Here is a 15,578-nt window from a genome sequence, read left to right as displayed (position 1 = left end):
ACTCTCCACCCCAAATCCACAGAATATACATTCTTCTCAGCACCACATCACACCTACTCTAAAATTGACCACATAATTGGCAATAAATCACTCCTCAGCAAATGCAAAAGAACAGAAATCATAACAAATGGTCTCTCAGACCACAGTGCAATCAAGTTAGAACTCAGAATGCAGAAACTAACTCAGAACCGCACAGCTTCATGGAAACTGAACAACTTGCTCTTGAATGTTGACTGGATAAACAATGAAATGAAGGCAGAAATAAAGATGTTCTTCGAAACCAATGAGAACGAAGACACAACATACCAGAATCTCTGGGACACATTTAAAGCAGTCTCTAGAGGAAAATATATAGCAATGAGTGCCCACATGAGAAGAAAGGAGAGATCTAAAATTGACACCCTATCATCAAAATTGAAAGAGCTAGAGGAGCAAGATCAAAAAAACTCAAAACCTAGCAGAAGACAGGAAATAACTAAGATCAGAGCAGAACTGAAGGAAATAGAGACTCAAAAAACTCTTCAAAAAATCAATAAATCCAGGAGCTGGTTCTTTGAAAAGATCAACAAAATAGACAGACCACTAGCCAGATTAATAAAAAAGAAAAGAGAGAATAACCAAATTGATGCAATAAAAAACAATAAAGGGGATATCACCACAGATACCACAGAAATCCAAACCATCAACAGAGATTATTACAAACAACTCTATGCACATAAACTAGTAAACCTGGAAGAAATGGATAAATTCCTGGACACCTGCATCCTCCCAATCCTAAACCTGGAAGAAGCCGAAACCCTGAATAGACCAATAACATGGTCTGAAGTCGAGGCAGCAATAAAGAGCCTACCACCCAAAAAAAGCCCAGGTCCAGATGGGTTCACAGCTGAATTCTACCAGACATACAAAGAGGAGCTGATACCATTCCTTCTGAAACTATTCCAGACAATCCAAAAAGAGGGAATTCTTCCCAAATCATTTTACGAGACCAACATCATCCTGATACCAAAACCCGGCAGAGACTCAACAAGAAAAGAAAATTTCAGACCAATATCCATGATGAACATAGATGCAAAAATCTTCAATAAAATACTGGCAAACCGATTGCAACAGCATATCAAAAAGCTCATCCACCATGATCAAGTAGGATTCATCCCGGGGATGCAAGGCTGGTTCAACATACGCAAGTCCATAAACGTAATTCACCACATAAACAGAACCAAAGACAAAAACCACATGATTATCTCAATTGATGCAGAGAAGGCTTTTGACAAAATTCAACAATGCTTTATGCTAAAAACCCTCAATAAACTAGGTATTGATGGAACGTATCTCAAAACAATAAAAGCTATTTACGACAAACCAACAGCCAATATCATACTGAATGGGCAAAAACTGGAAGCATTCCCTTTGAAATCTGGCACTAGACAAGGGTGCCCTCTCTCACCACTCCTATTCAATATAGTACTGGAAGTTCTAGCCAGAGCAATCAGGCAAGAAAAAGAAATAAAGGGTATCCAAATTGGAAAGGAGGAAATCAAATTGTCTCTATTTGCAGATGACATGATTGTATATCTGGAAGACCCCATCATCTCAGCCCAAAATCTCCTGAAACTGATAAACAACTTCAGCAAAGTCTCAGGATACAAAATCAACGTGCAAAAATGACAAGCATTCCTATACACCAGTAATAGACTTCAAGAGAGCCAAATCAAGAACGAACTGCCATTCACAATTGCTACAAAGAGAATAAAATACCTAGGAATACAACTAACAAGGAACGTAAAGGACCTCTTCAAGGAGAACTACAAGCCATTGCTCAACGAAATAAGAGAGGATACAAACAGATGGAGAAACATTCCATGTTCATGGTTAGGAAGAATCAACATCGTGAAAATGGCCATACTGCCCAAAGTAATTTACAGATTCAACGCTATTCCCATCAAGCTACCAATGACCTTCTTCACAGAACTGGAAAAAAACACCTTAAACTTCATATGGAACCAAAAGGGAGCCCGCATAGCCAAGTCAATTCTAAGCAAAAAGAACAAAGCAGGAGGCATCACACTACTGGACTTCAAACTATACTACAAGGCTACAGTAATCAAAACAGCATGGTACTGGTACCAAAACAGAGATATAGACCAATGGAACAGAACAGAGGTCTCAGAGGAAATACAACATACTCACAACCATCTGATCTTCGACAAACCTGACAAAAACAAGCAATGGGGAAAGGACTCCCTGTTTAATAAATGGTGTTGGGAAAACTGGCTAGCCATGTGCAGAAAGCAGAAACAGGACCCCTTCCTGACACCTTACACCAAAATTAACTCCAGATGGATTAAGGACTTAAACATCAGACCTAATACCATAAAAACCTTAGAAGAAAATCTAGGCAAAACCATTCAGGACATAGGTGTAGGCAAGGACTTCATGACCAAAACGCCAAAAGCAATGGCAACAAAAGCCAAAATAGACAAATGGGACCTAATCAAACTCCACAGCTTCTGCACGGCAAAAGAAACAGTCAGTAGAGTGAATCGGCAACCAACAGAATGGGAAAAAATTTTTGCAGCCTACCCATCTGACAAGGGGCTGATATCCAGAATTTACAAAGAACTAAAGCAGATCTACAAGAAGAAAACAAACAAGCCCATTCAAAAATGGGCGAAGGATATGAACAGATACTTTACAAAAGAAGACATACAGGAGGCCAACAAACATATGAAAAAATGCTCATCATCACTGGTCATCAGAGAAATGCAAATCAAAACCACATTGAGATACCATCTCACACCAATTAGAATGGCGATCATTAAAAAATCGGGAAACAACAGATGCTGGAGAGGATGTGGAGAAATAGGAACACTTTTACACTGTTGGTGGGAATGTAAATTAATTCAACCATTGTGGAAGACAGTGTGGCGATTCCTCAAGGACCTAAAAATAGAAATCCCATTTGACCCAGCAATCCCATTACTGGGTATATATCCAAAGGATTATAAATCATTCTACTACAAGGACACGTGCACACGAATGTTCATTGCAGCACTATTTACAATAGCAAAGACCTGGAACCAACCCAAATGCCCAACGATGATAGACTGGATAGGGAAAATGTGGTACATATACACCATGGAATATTACGCAGCCATCAAAAATGATGAGTTCACGTCCTTTGTAGGGACATGGATGAACCTGGAAACCATCATTCTCAGCAAACTGACACAAGAGCAGAAAATCAAACACCGTATATTCTCACTCATAGGTGGGTGTTGAACAATGAGAACACATGGACACAGGGAGGGGAGCACTAAACACTGGGGTCCGTTGGGGGGAAATGGGGGAGGGGCGGGGGGGTGAGGAGGTGGGAAGAGATAGCATGGGGAGAAATGACAGATACAGGTGAGGGGACGGAAAGCAGCAAACCACACTGCCAAGTGTGTACCTATGCAAGAATCTTGCATGTTCATCACATGTACCCCAAAACCTAAAATGCAATTAAAAAAAATATACATAGGTCTCAGGTCCCATAAGAAACTTGCCTGTTGCAAATGTTGCTAGTAGATTACAGCTGGTGGTAATTGTTAATGTTTTAACAAGGTTGATCTCAGTCCTTTAAAATGGAAAGCTTTAATGTGAGCCCAATCCTATAAGATAAAGAAATCCTATAGCGCGGGCTTCCCCAAACTATGGCCCGCAGGCCGCATGTGGCCACCTGAGGCCATTTATCCGGCCCCCCGCCGCACTTCAGGAAGGGGCACCTCTTTCATTGGTGGTCAGTGAGAGGAGCACAGTATGTGGCGGCCCTCCAACGGCCTGAGGGACAGTGAACTGGCCTCCTGTGTAAAAAGTTTGGGGACGCCTGCTATAGAGTCATTCACCGATATATCCAATGCACCCAGAGCAATGGTACCTTTTCAAGATCAGGATTTTATTATGAATTCATGTCACTTCTGTTTTCAATTTAAATTTCTATTTTAAAAATATTTTTCAGGGAATCCTATTTCTAACTTCACTGAGAAAAATGTGGTAGTCTTTTGGATAATTTATCTTATTTCTATTATATAAGATGTATTTTTTTATTGTCCTTAAAAGAAGCTCTAGCATGAAATTAAAGGAAAGGGAAAAAACAGATCTGGTGCACCCAAACATTAGAAGCAAATGAAAAACACACAACCAACCGTTTACGAGTCATCAAAAAGTCAAAGTCAGTCTGGCTAACTAATGTGGCAAAATCCTGTCTGTACAAAAAATACAAAAACAAGCCCAGTGTGTTGGCACACACCTGTAATCACAGCTACTCGGGAGGCTGAGACATGAGAATTGCTTGAACCAAGGAGAGGGAGGTTGCAGTGAACTAAGATCATGCCACTGCACTCCAGTGTGGGCAACAGATCGAGACACTGTCTCAAAGAAAAAAAAAAGTCAAAGTCATAAACAAATTATTGGCTTCTTTCTTCCAGACTAAAAGAAATTAAATAGATGAAACAATCAATTGCAAGGGTCAAAAATAGATTGGATCTTGATTCTTGCAATACTAGTAAAAATTTGAATGAGGACTAAGTACTAGATTGTATTAAAATATTTTTAATTTTTTAAGCTCCACAAATGCAGTGATTGTTATACTTTAAATAAGTAAAAATCCAAGAATCCACCATGCTGCAGAAAATAAGTGATAAAATGGGTAAAAACAGTGAAGATCTTCTTTTAGGAAAACTATCAATAAATCTAGAATGAATGATGCACAAACAAAAGGAGTAAAGGAAATACCTAAGAGAAAGCAAATGAGTTTGACACCTACTGACTGGATGACAGACCACACAGAGGTAGAGTGACCCGGCTTTGCTTGCAGGGTGGGCATCCTTCCCTGGCTTTCTTCTTTCTGTGCAAGGGCAGTATGAGTAGCATTTTGCATATGAGTAAACATACCTCCATAGCCATGGTCGAGGTCTCTAGGCTGGCCAGAGGCAGGAGAGAGAGTCTTGAATTTTCTCCAGGGGAGGCCTACAGCTTTCTCCACCAACCCTTTTTCTCTGGGTCTCTGGACCCAGAGAAGCTTGGGTGGAGCTTGTGTGGCTCTGCTCAGACCTGAGTCATGCACCCATAAATGCGATCGTGGGTGGGTGTGGGTGTATGAGAGTAAAGGCTGTTTTTGTACATTTTCTTTGTTTTCATTTTCCAAATATAATCTTTAATAAACTTGATTTAGTTTCTTGGGAAATTCATTTTCTACACCATTCAAAGATATTTTAAATATTTTAAAAACATTAAATATATATTTTTATTATTGATTTTGTATCATTAATTATATATCAGGATTCATGTAAGAGACTAAAAATAATTCATAGTGGTTAGTACTGTACTTTCTGTTTATTAAATGAAATTACATTCCATTTATTACATTCCAAATATATGTTTATATAATATTTCCACTGTGTGACTCATATATATACAATGATCTTTAACATACACAGACATATGAAAAATGTTTGAATATGATCTTTAGGGGCTTCTAGTGAAAAGGGTATATGACATGGGAAAAATAAATTCTGTACATGTATACACTCCATATACACATTAAGTGTTTGTCACTTGGACAAATTGAAAAATCTTTTAATAAAGCCATTTTCTTCCTTGTTAAAATGTCAATTGGTTGTTGAATTTTCCTTTGTGGCAATCATTGCAGAGTTGGCAGGCCAGCTTTGAATTTTTAGGTTACATTTTGTTCTTCTATAATATTCATGTATGTTTTATGTTGTCCAATAAAATGCATTAGGTTGATATGATTTTTACATAAGGCTTTAAAATATTTAATATTAACTCTTCTGTCAAATTCACTTGCGTGATATTTGCTACTGGGGTTATTATTCTGGTCACTGTCTGAGCCATCTAAATATATGCATAAACATATCTCAGAGAAAACAACTTAAACTTGACCCATCTAAAATTTCCAGTTTACCTTATGGTCTATTTTACAGATGAACAGCAAATGATTCACTGTCCAGGGATGGCAGCTGAAGCTGTTAAAGAGGTCTATGTGATTGATATTGTCATAATACTGAGGACTCAGAATTGGAGTATCATTTTCATTGGGGAAGCATTTCATGGTTATGTAACCTTTGGCTTGGAATGTCTCAGCCAGTTGATGCAGTAGTGATTGTACCCACATTATTGTACACTTAACTTAGCTTCTCATTAGCAAGTGGAGTCTGTATGCTTCTCTTTCCACTGTGTGCTTTCATACCGTATTCCTTTGCCTTTGTATAAAAACATGGTTCTTTCAAGGCTCCTGCTAGCGGATATATGGCTAACTTTTTTCTAGACCTCAGGGTGGTTATCTACTAAGAGCCTATCTATTCTTCTTGCTTAAGACTTTTGCAAATGGTTCATAGATGTCTTCGCTACCCCCACGAGGTGCTGCCTTCATCTTTGGTAGCTTTAATGCCTGTAAGGCCAACTCATGGAGCATCCTGTCTTCAGTTCCTTGGCCTTCTCATTGCTTATACTTTTACCTCCTTTTGTTTCAACCACTCACATCCTAGATTGCAGTTGATAGTAATCCAATTTAGATTACCTTAGCTGAAAGGAGAATTTTGGAGGCTCGTTTGAAAGATTCAGGGGTAGACTAGCTTCAGCTTGGTTAGATCCAGGGATTCAGAATTGGTGTCTGGATTCTTTCTGCTTCTACCCATCTCTCATCTTGACTTGATTTTGCTTGTCTATGCATGTTGGCCTGGCTTTTTCCTTCCCCACATGGGTTCCTCCATGCTACAAGAATAGATGATCACAAGCAGTTGCATGATTTCTACAACTCATATGGCCAGGCACGTGGCTCACACCTGTAATCCCAACACTTTGAAAGGTTGGGAAGGGTGGATTGGTTGAGCTCAGGAATTTGAGACCATCCTGGGTGAAAGACAAATCCAAATGAAAAAGAGACATCCCCTGTCTCCAAATGTCCATGCAAAAAATATTAGTGGAGAGGCTGATCAACTCTTCTTGGTCATATACCTATCCTTAAACCAATCCCTGTAGCCAGGTGGATGAACTCACTCACCAGCCTGCATCCCATGCCAACCACTGCTAGTGAGACTGGGGTCAGGTGAGGCTCTAAGATTCCCTGTTCAACCAACCAAAACCACATGTAATGACAGAGGGGAAGTTCTCCAAAGGAAGGGCAACTGGCCCGGCATGCGTGCGCGCGCACACACACACACACACACACACACACACACACACTCTTCTGTGACATGTGGCCTGTCAGGACTGTGTAACACCTAGAACGTAAGCACCTCTGAAATATTAACTTAAAAGCTCCACAACGTCTTCTCATCCCAAACCTTTATCTCTTACTCCCAAATAGCTGTGCTTTGAGCCCTTGTGTTTCCCTGGTCCTCCTATTTTCCCCCTCCCTGTCTTGCCCATCCTCATTCTGTCTGGAGCCAGCCTAGATATTAAGGTTCATTTCTTCAATCTTTCTCTTCCTAACGCCTTTAACTCCTTATTCCCTTGCCCTTCTGTTCTCAACTTTGAATTACTCCCAACTACCAATGTTTCTGCTGCTTTTCCTGCCTCACTGAATGAAGCTGGAGAAAATCACATGAAATCACAGCTAAGTGGCATCCCAAATTTATGGTTTTTGATCTCATCTGAGCCTTCTGTCCTAACTGGTAAAGCTGCACTGTTTTCCCTGTTAGATTTCACTATCATTTTCCAAAATCATTTTTGCAAATATTCTTTTTTTTTTTCCTCAAGGCTCTTATCCTGTCTCTTCCCTCTTTATCCTAGGCAGACAATCTCATCTTCTATTTCACCCAGCAAATAGAAGCCATTACAGGAAACATCTTCAATATCACATCCTAATACAGCTGTGTATGTGGCCACACCCACCCTTATCTCCTTTCCTCTCCCTGTCTCAGGCTATTTCCTCTACCGGGGCACTTGCATCCTCAGGAACTTAGCCTCATCAGTTGTTTCCTTCTCTTTCCAGTGTTGTCAACCTCACCTTCATAAACAGCTTATTTCCATCAGCATTTAAATATGTCCAAATCTCTCTCATCTTAAAGACATCACTCTTTCTGCTACACAGCAACTTTTCCTTAAAGCCCTACCTGCTTCTTCCTCTCCCCAGTTGAGCCCCTTGGAAGTGTCCTGTGTATGCTGTCTTTCTGGTCTCACCTTTTATTCATGCCATGCTCCATTCGCCCTGGATTTTGTCTTCATTCTTCCAGTATTCTCATTTTTGTTAGCAAATCTGTGTTAGTTTTAAAGTGCTTGTCTTCAAAGATATGGCATCAACCCAACTGCCCATCAGTGATGAACTGGATAAAGAAAATGTGGTGTATATACACCATGGAATACTATGCCACCATAAAAAGGAGTGAGATCATGTTTTCTGCAGGGATGTGGATGGAACTGGAAGCCATCATCCTCAGCAAATTAACACTAGAACAGAAAACTAAACGCTGCATGTTCTCACTTACAAGTGGGAGCTGAATGATGAGAACACATGGACATAGGGAGGGGAACACCACACACTGGGGCCTATTAGGGGATGGGGGGTGTGAAGAACATCAGGAAAAATAGCTAATGCATGCCAGGCTTAATACTAGGTGATGGGTTGAAAGGTGCAGCAAATACCATGACACATTTACCTACGTAACAAACCTGCACATCCTGCAATATGAACCCCAGATCTTAAAATAATAATAAATAAAAAATAAAGAACTTATCTCTTACATGATCTTTCTGTAACATTTGATACAATCGACCCCATTTCCGTCTTGAAACATTCTCCTCCATTAGCTTCCATGATTGATATTCAACTTATTCTCCTCCCACTTCTCTGAGTATGTGAGTTAGAAAATTTTAGGATGGTAAGAAACACAAATGAAATGAGAAACTAAAGCAAGGATAACTGTAGGTGGGAATCTTGACTTCAGTCAGAACTTAATGAAGGACAACTGTATGTCCTAAAAACTAGAATGTAGTTGACAGTCCGAGAACCGGAGGACCACATGCGAGGGACAGAGCAGCTCCCCTGTCTGGGTTCTCCTATCATCCGTGCCATAAATTCAAGATTCCTTTGATCCCATGAGGACTGACCTTCTCTCTGCTGTTGCTCCGGCTGCATTAGCCAATACTCATCATCACCTCTCTGCTCTTCTCTCTGCCTTTGGCTTCAGCTTCTGCTTATTCTGGGCTGCTTCTCGCTCATGTTTTCTGACGCTTCCTGGTTTTTCTGTGTCTTGCTGTTCTGCTCCTACCATTGACGGCTCTTGTTCTTTCTCTCTGTGTCTCTCCCCCAGAGGGAGAACCTGGCTGGTTGCATCAGTCACTCTTCTGCATAAGACACCTCTGTTGAACAGCACTTTTTCAATTGTTCATGTTGCACCTTGACACGCAAATGTCAACGTGTAGGCCAGTGGCAGTCCTGTAGATGTGCTGTCCTTGGATCAGGTACCCGTTCCAGGTTCAGTGTACCATGGTCACAAAGTAGGGTGTAGTGTATGTGTCTTGGATGTGGGCATTCCGTGGGGGGCCGTCCTAGATCCCTTTTCTTCACACTTTAAACATCTTTCAGTGCTTCAGCCCTGTGACTTCAGGCATGTTACTTGTCTTCCTGTGTCTCAGTTCCTTATCTGTAAAACAGAAGTGACACCTACCTGTTCTGGTTGAATTCTGTCTTCCGCAACAATGTTGAAGTTCTAATCCATATACCTGTGAATGTCACCTTACTTGGAAATAGGGTCTCTGCAGATGATCAAGTTAAGATGAGGTCATTTGGGTGGGCCCTGATCCATTATGACTGGTGTGCTTATTAAAGGGAAATTTGGACACAGGCACATACATGGCGAGAATGCCATGTAAAGACAAAGGTAGAAATTGGGGTGATGCATCTACAAGCCAAAAATGCCAAAAATTACCAGCAAACCACCAGAAGCCAGGAGAGAACCTGGATCGGATTCGTCTTCACAATCCTCAGGAGGAGCCAACTCTGCCAACTTCTTGGTCTCAGACTTCCGGCCTCTGGAACTATAAGACAATGAATTTTTGTTTAAACCACTCAGTTTGTAGAACCTTTTTATGACAGCCTTAGGAAACTAATACACTACCTTATAACCTTGTAAGAATTCAATAATGCAAAGCATTTAGAAAATACCCTGGCACATAAGGAGTAGTCATTGCACATTAGCTAATGTCATTCTTGTAGTAGGTATCACAAACCAGTTCCACCTATTCTGGTGGCTGTAAGGATCATTTATGTCACAATGATGTCCATCTTTATTTCTCTCAATGAGATCCCTGTCCCAATCATCATACCCATGTATGCAGTAGGATGCTATGGAGGAGACACATGTGGCAATTAAGCAAAAGAGACTTGGATTCAAAATCAGGCTTTGCCGAGTGATCTGGACTTGTTTTTAAGTATCTTTGAACCTCGTATGCTTCAGGACGACCATAGGGATAAAAAGAGCATTTTCCTCATGGAGTCCTTGTAAGGACTCAGCAAGTGTGAGGTGCAGGTACCTTATGTACATAAGGTGCATAGCTTACAGCCTGGACGACACATGTACTCAGGGAATGCCATCATGTTCTGCAGCATCTGAAACTCAACATATGCAACACTGAGTTCATAATTTCTGCCTCCATTGTCTTCTCCCATATCTCCACATGCCTCTGTAACCTACTTCTCTCCTGGGCTCCCTGTCCCAGGGAATGGCCTGGGAATGGCCTGGCATCCCAGGGAATGGCCTGGGAATGGCCTGGCATCTGCTCAGATATCCAAGTCGGAACACTGGGAAGGCACCGTGACTTCTCCCTCTCTCTCCCTCCCACAACTGATAAGTCACAAAGTCCTGTCTGTACCCCCTTCTCTCCTCTTTTCTTCCACATTAACACCACTGTAGTTCACACCCCATCATTTCTTACTCACCCAGCCTCCACTTTGGTGTTCCTGGACCTAGGGATTGTTCCCTCCCTCTCCACTGTAGTCAGAGTAACCCATTTAAAAAAAATCCAAATACGATCCCATAACTCCTTGCTCTGTGCACCTCAATTGTTTCTGCTGCTCTCTGGGTGAAGTCAGCCTTGCTGGTACGGAGCGTGGAGTCTCCACTTCCTGTTTCGCAGGAATGCCATACTTTCTAGAAAACGACTTCAGCAGCTTCTCCAGTGCTTTCTCACCGACCAGGCTTTGTAGCTGCTGACCTTTTGGACTACCTTTCCTTCCCTCCCTTGACTAATTCCTGCTTATTCTAAGGGACTCAGTTTGAAGGCACAAGAGGGTTTTCTCTGATATTCCAGGGCTGGGGTAGGTAACTCAACTGGGGGTTTCCATGACATCATGTGGGTAGCTCACCCAATACTTATTTACAGTTTCTCATGGTAGCGTCTCCTTTCATGGATAAAGAAACGCTGAGACTCAGAGACATGAAGGTTACAGTTACCTAAGCTAAAATAGAAAGCTACACTGTGTTACTTCAGGGTCCACATGGTTCACATTGAGCCACGCTGCCTTCTGTAGGCTTATTTATCACATGTCTAGAGCTTGCCCCATAGTTGGTGAGCATTTTTTGAATGTCTGACTGAGTCAACTGATGGAATGGAGTTTGGATATTAAGGTGGATTGGCTCCTCCTCTCTTTATGGACTAGGACTTTTAACCATTGTCTGTATAGAGATTTGAGTGGATTCTCAATGCGTAATTATTTACATAATTATGAAGTGGGCAGATAATTAATAATAATAATAGCTTGCAGATGTATTCTAACTCTTACTACAATGTTTTCATGTACATTTTTTTTTTTTATCTACACAATAATTCTGATAGGGCAGGCATGGTTTTTCCCAGAAAATTAAGAAAGAAAGAGAGAGAGACTAGGCCCCAGATTTCCTAACTCCTGGTCCCGTGAACTTTTCATTTCACAAAGCTACTTTACCTACAATCCCTTGGGTAATCTTGTAGTTAATTCTTGACCTAGCAGAAAGTAGGGAAGAGGTAGTATAAAAACAATGCTACTACTCAAGTGATAATGGCCAATAAATATAAATGAAGAGATTGTACCCACTATTGATCTGGAAATTGAAAACAGGGACAATGCCCAGACTCATGGTCTCTGGCTCCGGACTCACTATGTTCTATTAGAAAATCAGGCATAGCTGGAGTATTGCTAAGTGGAAGAGGGGTTTTGTTGTTGCTATCATGCCAAAAGTCATTTACATACTCAGAACACACCTTTCCGGTTTTCCTATAGGACTGTGAATGTCTTCCCAAGGCATTTAGGAAGCTATAAGGATATGATAAAGAGGAATGCATGTCTGGGCTCAGCAGCAGATGTTATGGTGTGCCCCAGTCCTGGTGTAGGACTGAAGCACTCATTCTTCAGCTGCCCGGAGCTGCTGGCTTCTGACAAGCCACACCTGGGTCCCTTCCAAGGACTTGCCCTTATATGAAGGGAAAGTGTTTTCCCAACTTTCTGACACATTCTACTGTAGAATTCATTTCCTGCCACATGCACACAGTCACATACATGTCTACTTGAAATAAAAGATTCACAAGACAGTGTGAGGCACCCTGATGGTTTCAGTTCTAGTCTATGCTGAGCAGTACCATGCTATCATCTCCTGGGTCACAGACGCTTTCTGAGGGTAACTCTCATTCAGCGACTAGCCAGTGAAGGAGTACACAGACAAGGCCCTTTTCCCTCCATGCAGAACCACTCTGAAGGGTCATCTCAGCTTCCGAACCCCTCCTTTCTCATAAGATTGGCTCTGGCCTCTGTTGCAACTGTATGTCAGGGCAGCGACTCCCTCTACCCATCCTGTTCTCTCTCTCTTTTTTTTTTTTTTTTTTTTTTTTTTTTTTTGAGACGGAGTTTTGCTCTTGTTACCAAGGCTGGAGTGCAATGGCGCGATCTCGGCTCACCGCAACCTCCGCCTCCTGGGTTCAGGCAATTCTCCTGCCTCAGCCTCCTGATTAGCTGGGATTACAGGCATGCGCCACGATGCCCAGCTAATTTTTTGTATTTTTAGTAGAGACGGGGTTTCACCATGTTGACCAGGATGGTCTCGATCTCTTGACCTCGTGATCCACCCACCTCGGCCTCCCAAAGTGCTGGGATTACAGGCTTGAGCCACCGCGCCCGGCCCATCCTGCTCTTTTACTTTCTTGCAGGTTTGGCTCCTGAGTGTGCAATTCGATTAACCTTCTGCATCCAACTCGCCATTTCAGAGTCTTCTAGAAAACCTACGACAGACTCATTCCCTCTCCTTGCAACTGGTTATGAAGATACTAAGCCATTTTTGTGACTTTCCATCATGTGGTTTTCTTAGGCTGTCAGTCATAAGTATTTTTTGATCACTTGGTGCTAGAGGACTTACAAAAAACAAAAACAACAAAACAAACCCCAAAATATCTGTGTTCAGTTTCAGCTTCTTTTCAGAATTATTCAGTAGAAATTTATAACTGGGTTCCAGTATAATGCTGAGTACCAGAAAAATATTTATTTTTTTGTTTCTTGTTAATTGCAACAGGGTACAGTACCAAAATAGGTGCTACTTCTAGTGGCTTCAGCAATAAAGGATATTTATTTATTGAGATGGAGTTTCACTCTTGTTTCCCAACCTGGAGTGCAATGGCACAGTCTTGGCTCACTGCAACCTCTACCTCCCGGGTTCAAGTGATTCTCCTGCCTCAGCCTCTCAAGTAGCTGGGATTACGAGCATGCACCACCATACCCAGATAATTTTGTATTTTTAGTAGTGATAGGGTTTCACTGTGATGATTGGGCCGGTCTCAAACTGCAGACTCAGATGACCACCTGCCTCAGCCTCCCAAAGTGCTGGGATTACAGGCATGAGCCACCTCGCCCGGCCTAAGAAGGGATTTATTATAGGGTACTAGGTAGCTTACAGAATCATGTGAGGGCTGAAGAAATAAACTTGTGGTTGAGCTTTCCATAGAAATTCCCAAAGGCTCACCACAGAACGAAACCACCAAGAGCTACATCTACAATCAGAAAGCAGGTAGATGCAGAATTGCATTGATACAACCATAATCCTGAAGCCACCGCTTTCAGGGTGCTTTCCCTCCTACTGCTAATTCTAGAACCCTACTGCACCTGCTGCTATCTGGACCATAAAATGTGTGCTTTTTACCCTGCCTCTCAGGAAACATAAATCTAGTGACCATATTCTGCATCCTCTGCTAATGATGCCACAGGAGACCAAGAGCATCCACCACAGGCTTGCCAACAGAAATCTCTGTGGCAGTAGATGTGTGACCATTGCCATCATCCACATCTCAGACTTGAGCATCTGACTGGCTAAATCCAAATCACATCTGGAATCCTTTCTCAAGGGATTCCTGAAAGCAGAGTATTCAGCTTCCCAATGATGGAGGCACAGAAAGGCATGCTGGAAGAGGAAGAGTGTTTTCCAAACTTTCTGACATATTCTACTGTAGAATTCATTTCACTCACTCATACACACAGTCACATACACGACTATCTGAAATAAAAGATTCACAAGACAGCGTGAGGCACCCTGATGGTTTCAGTTCTAGTCAGTGCTGAGTAGTGCTAGGCTATCCTATGCTATTCCATTCCATTAGGAAAAGCTGGTCTTGGCTGGGCGCCGTGGCTCACGCCTGTAATCCCAGCACTTTGGGAGGTTGAGGTGGGTGGAACATGAGGTCAGGAATCCAAGACCAGCCTGGCCAATATGGTGAAACCTCGTCTCAACTAATAATACAAAAATTAGCCATACGCAGTGGCAGGCTCCCAAAATCCAAGCTACTCGGGAGGCTGAGGGAGGAGAATCACTTGAACCTGGGAGACGGAGGTTGCAGTGAGCTGAGATCATGCCACTGTACTCTAGCATGGGCGATAGAACAAGACTCTGCCTCAAAAAAAAAAAAAAAAAAAAAAAAAAAAAAAAAAAAGGAAAAGAGAAAGAAATTCTGGTCTTGACCCACTAAGTTAATTTCATGATGGAATAATGGATGATAACTGGTAGTTTGAAAAAACACTTCATGACAAGAAGGGAGAAATGGATGTTGAGTGCCAATCCACAATATCTACAGTACCATTCTATGCTGTTCCTTCCCCTGTCTCTGAACTGACAGAAAGGATTCAAGGCTGCTCACAGAAGGGACTTAGTGATATGATAAACTACACAGTGAACTGAGGATCAGAAGTGGCTTCTAGTCCTTGGAGCGGCAGTGACTTTATTTGTAAATGAGAGTGTTGTGATAGTTCTGTGTTGTAATGACCGGATTGACACCTACCTAATAAGAAAACTGAGGGAAAGGGTGGTCAGTCTGTATCTTGTACTTTTTACTAGAAGATGGATTAAGCTCACAAGGGAGTTTTGATGGCAAATGTACTATGTTGTGTCTTTAGAATCAACTGTTGTGCTCTTGAAAAATATTAGTTGGCTTTAGTCCAGTCCTGGTTTTGCATGTAGGTATAAAACCTAATGATTCATTCTGAGAGCATGGGGTAGATATTGAATGTGGAAAGCAAGACTTGCTCACCTGCCCCATGTTTGAAAAGCAATTGTTAATTACAT

The sequence above is a fragment of the Saimiri boliviensis genome, chromosome 4 (assembly GCF_048565385.1).
Source record: "Saimiri boliviensis isolate mSaiBol1 chromosome 4, mSaiBol1.pri, whole genome shotgun sequence".
NCBI classification, from domain to species: Eukaryota; Metazoa; Chordata; class Mammalia; order Primates; family Cebidae; genus Saimiri; species Saimiri boliviensis.
Note: the sequence above shows the minus strand (reverse complement) of the source record.